Genomic DNA, 5,225 nt, shown 5'->3' with positions numbered 1-5,225 from the left:
TTTCCCTTTACTTCTATAGGTTTTGGTACCAAAGTCCTCCCTAAACAGAAACTGGAGTATCTGTGTTTCAGAGTACGCTTTTCAAAATCCTTAACCATCCCTGGCTGGGATGGTTCAGCTGGTTGGAGCGTCATCCTGTACACCCAGTCAGGGTGCATATGGGAGACAACAATCAATGTTTCTCTCTCACATTTCTCTCTCTCTCTCTCTCTCTGGATCAATATATCCTGGGGTGAGGATTTAGAAAACCCAAACTTGCTTGGCTGCTGTGGCTCAGTGGTTGAGCGTCGACCCATGCACCAAGAGGTTGCCAGTTTGATTCCCAGTCAGGGCACATGCCCAGGTTGTGGGCCCAATCCCCAGTGGGGGGCATGCAGGAAGCGGCCAATTGATATTTCTATCTCTCTCTCCCTCTCCCTTCCTCTATTTTTAAAACTAATAAAGGAAAAAAACAACAACAAACAAACCCAAACTGTCCTTCAAGCAGAGGACAGAACAGTATGAGTAATGTTTGGCCATAGCTTTGATAGGGAAAAAGGAAATTAAAACCCTTTAATAAGTTTCTGTCTCTGGGTGAGGTTTCAATTTTCATCCTATTGTGTAATATGAAATCACAGTAGGCTTGTTTATAAAGGTGGTCATTCCCCTTTATATTTTGGCAGACTTTGGAATGGAGTCTGCTATATGTTGTTACTCCCGTTTTCAAATCCTCTATTTCATTTTTACACAAAACAATTTTGAGGAATAGCAATGGTCCTGCCTTGTTCCTGACTTTAATGGCAGTACATTTAATATTTAGCCATTTATTATGATGTTTGCTCTTAGTTTCTCAGAAAAGGAAAACAAACCAACTTAGAAAATGCCCTTTGTTTCTTGTTTTACTTAAAGTTTTTACCAAAAATGGTTCTTGAATTTCCTCAGCTGTTATATAATTATATAGTTTTCTTTTTGACTTTATCAATGTGATTAATTAGGTTGATGAATGTCCTAATTTTGAACTATCCTTAAGGGCCCAAAATAAATTCTATTTTAGGTTTATTCTTAGGTGGTTAATAGTTTTTGTTGCTGTTGTGAATGGAGTTTTATTTTTCTATTACATTTTTTAATTGGTTATTGCTGGTATATAGGAAAGCTATTGATTTTTGTATGTTGATCTTATATGTGGTCACCTTGCTGAATTCTCTTATTAGTTCTAATAGTTTGTCAATTGATTTTCTTATGTTTTTCAATGTGATAGTGTCATCTGCAAATAATCACAATTTTCCTTTTCTTTTCTAATGTTTATAACTTTTGTTGCTTTTTTTTTCTCATCTTGAATTAGAGTACCTGATACCATTTTGGATAGTAGTGATGATAAAGGTCATTCTTGTCTTGTTTCTGACTTTGATGGAATGTGGCTATTGTTTCACCATTAATTATGACCATCGCTGCAGGTTTTTATCATTGTTTCATGAGAAACAAACAATATGTAAAATTAAGGCTGTTCTTTTTCTACTTTGGTAGGAGATTTTCTTTTTTTATACCATTAATGGGTATTGAATTTAAGAGCATATTTTTATTTTTAATATGTTAATAAGTTCAATGGATATATAGTCTAACACTGAGCCATCTTAGCAATGCTGGAGTAAATCTTGTTGAATTATTCTTTTAATACACTGTTGAATTTAATTTATTAACATTTTATTTAGGATTTTTGCTTTGTTGTTCATACGTGGAATCATGTATATATTTTTTCCCTTACTGTTCTTATCTAGCTTTGGTTTCAGGACCTGCTAGTCAGTAAAATGTGTTGGGTGGTGTTCCATCTTTCCTTTCTTTGTTTTTGATGAATGACAACCTTTTTTTTTTTTACACTTAAAGGCTAATGAAAAATTTTAATCCTACCAAGGAAAATTCAACATCTGAATTGAAAAATATCGTAACTATATTTACTCATTAAATACTATTAAGTTTTCTAAAACAGCTTGAAAACTTCCAGCACGAATGTTTAATTTCAAAACAATGGATTCAAGACCAAGTATACATGTTATATGCATCAAGGCTAGGTTACAAATTATCTTAGTCGTCGTCGTCATCATCATCATCACCATATTTGTGTTTTCTTTTAATGGGTTTGATGATTCATTGGAAGTATTTTGTGATGATACCATGTTAGAGACAATAAGAATGTTTTTTGACTTTATTAATGATGGATTAATAAGAACATTTTGAACTGCTGAGGTTGCGGGAATTGATGCTTTTACAGCGGGGGTCTGCAGTGGTCATCTGTGCTGTGAACCTTTGCCCCGTGAAGGACACTGGAGTCCTTACCTTAGTTGAATCAGACATGGCTTGTCTGCCTAAAGTGGACTTGGCCTGCTAGTAACTGAACCAACACTTAACCATGGAATTGTTATTCTTCCCTCAGAAATAGGAAGAAAAAAGTCAATTGACAAACTATTAGAGCTAATAAGATGTTGTAAAGACTTAAGTCTATAGTTTGGAGCAGTGAAGCAATATCTATCAAGTGGCAATCTAAGGCTTACATAGGGCTTGATCAATGGCAAAGGGGTTTGATTTCTCTGTCTTGCAAAATCAAATTTAAAAATCTCCTGTGGGAGGAGAGGTTAAAAGCTGGTCAGTGCAACATTGAATTGCCAACAGCACATCATCTGTATCAACAGTAGCTTTCTTAGCATGGCTTGAATACATTTTTGCATCATTTAGAACTGTGGTTACAACATGATCTCACTTATTTGTGGAATATAACGAACAAAATAAGCTGATGAACAAAATAGACCCAGAGACAAAGAAAGGAGTACAATTCAGACTGACAGACCTCAGAGGAGGGGGTGGGAGAGAGGAATGAGATAAATCACAGAGCTCGTATGCATGTATGCGTAACCAATGGACATAGACAACAATGTGGGGGGCGGGGATCAGGAGGAGGGTGTCTAGGGGGGGAAAACAGAGAAACATCTGTAACAAAAATAAATTAATTAATAAATAAAAAGAATTGTGGTCACAAATTAGAAGGCAAACTCCAACATCTGACTTATAACTCTTGCCTCATATACTATAATCTTCACATCCTTCAGGATTTGTGTTATCATCTGTGCATCTTTCACATGCTCTTGGGAGAAGCCATCTTGCTAGACTTCATGATACCCGGTGATCAGACTTCTCGAGCTAAATCACCCATGTGAGTGTATTTCAGTTCTGGTCTTCATGCAAGTTCTTTGCCTGGTGTACTTGTCTGTCTCTGCCTCCAGACTCACCGTGTTATGCACCTTGATCTGTGAGCAAGGTGCTCTGGCCTTTTCTTATTTTCTTTAGTTGTTATTTTTATCCTTACCCAAGGACATTTTTGCATTCATCTTCAGATAGAGTGAGAGGGAGAGAGGGAGGAAGAGAGAAAGAGAAACATTGACGTGAGAGAGACACATCAACTGGCGGCCACCCACATGTCACCCACAGCTGGGGCTGGGGACAAACTGCAACTGAGGTACATGCCCTTAGCGGGAACCAAACCTGGGTCTCACTGGACCGTGGGCTTATGCTCTAACCACTGAGCCAAACCGGCCAGGCCTCTTAAGTAGTTTTTATACGGTGAGAATTACGTATTCTTTAAAGGTTTTTCTCTCTTTATTAGGCTCTGTTACTGTACTACACTCATAAATTGAACTGAAAAAAATTTCAGCTTTTTAAAAAATTAAAAAAAAATTGATTTAGAAAGAGAAGAAGGGAGAGGGAGAGAGAGAGAACATCGATGAGAGAGAACATCCTGCATGCCCCCTAATGGGAATTGGGCCCACAACCTGGGCATGTGCCCTGACTGAGAATCGAACTGGCAACCTCTTTGTAAATGTCTCAATGCTCAACCAATGAGCCACACCAGCTGGGCTCAAATTCTTATATGCTCTAAAGTCAATGGGAATAAATGAGAAATAATATTTTCTTTGAAGGTCAGTGAAAACTCACCTGTTTGTAATTTTCAACATGTTACCTTTTTTTGTTTTTTATCCTCACCCGAGGACATTTTCCATTTTTTGTTCAGGTAGAATGAGAGGGAGAGAGAGAGAGAGAGAGAGAGAGAGAGAGAGAGAGAAACATGGACATGAAAGGGACACATCGAGTGGCTGCCACCCGCACGACTAACCAGGGCTGGGAACAAACTGCGCCCTTAGCGGGAACTGAACCCGGGTCTCTCCGGACTGCAGGCTGATGCTCTAACCGCTGAGCCAGACCGGCTAGGGCTCAGCATGTTACCTTTTAAATTGTAGCTCAACAATAAGAAAACATAACTAAGAATTATGAGCTTAAACTGATAAAGAAATTGGCATTTGCCCTGGCAGGTTTAGCTCAGCGGTTGCAGTGTCGGCCGGAGGACCAATGAATCGTGGGTTCAATTCGCCATCACGTATCTCAGTTGCGTTTGTCCCTGGCCCTGGTTGGGTCATGAGGGAGGCAACCATGTGGCTCTATAACATAGATGTTTCTTTCTCTCTCCCTCGCTCCCTCCCTCCCACTCTATCTGATAAGTAGAAAAATATTCTAGGGTGAGGAATAAAAAATAAAAAATTGGCATCAGGCCCTAGCTGGTTTGGTTCAGCAGTTAGAGTGTTGGCCCACAAACGAAAGGGTCATGGGTTCACTACCCAGTTATGGGCACATACCTGGGTTACAGGTTTGATCTCTGGCCCTGGTCAGGGTCATGTGGGAGGCAGCCAATCGATGTGTCTCTCTCACATTGATGTTTTTTTCTCTCTCTCTCCTCCTCCCTTCCATTCTATCTGAAAAATCAATAGAAAAATACCCTTGGATGAGGATTAGCAAAAAAAAAAAACAAACACAAAAAACAAGAAGAAGCCCAGTCGGTGTGGCTCAGTGGATTGAGCGTCGTCCCATGGACTGAGAGGTCCTGGTTCAATTCCTGGTCAAGGCACATGCCTGGGTTGCAGGCTCGATCCTCAGTGGGGGGTGTGTAGGAGGCAGCCAATTTATGTTTCTCACATCAATATTTCTATCTATCTCTCCCTAAAAAATCAATAAAACATATTAAAAAAAGAAGAAACTGGCTGGTTTTGCTCAGCTGTTAGAGCGTCGGCCTGCAGACCAAAGAGTCGCTGGTTCAATTCCGGCCAAGGGCACATATCTCGGTTGCGATTTGTCCCCGGCCCTGTCAGGTCGTGCAGGAGGCAAACAGTTGATGTGTCCCTTTCACATGGATGTTTCTCTCTCGATCT

At 39.6% G+C, this 5,225-nt stretch overlaps 1 pseudogene; it reads right to left on the bottom strand.

The window, feature by feature from the left end:
• Nucleotides 1-2,046: 2,046 nt before the first annotated feature.
• LOC118626945 lies at nucleotides 2,047-3,142 on the bottom strand (annotated as a pseudogene).
• Between the last annotated feature and the right edge of the window lie 2,083 nt (nucleotides 3,143-5,225).

This window comes from Molossus molossus, unplaced genomic scaffold (assembly GCF_014108415.1).
Source record: "Molossus molossus isolate mMolMol1 unplaced genomic scaffold, mMolMol1.p scaffold_m16_p_12, whole genome shotgun sequence".
NCBI classification, from domain to species: Eukaryota; Metazoa; Chordata; class Mammalia; order Chiroptera; family Molossidae; genus Molossus; species Molossus molossus.
This window is presented reverse-complemented; position numbering and strand designations above follow the sequence as displayed.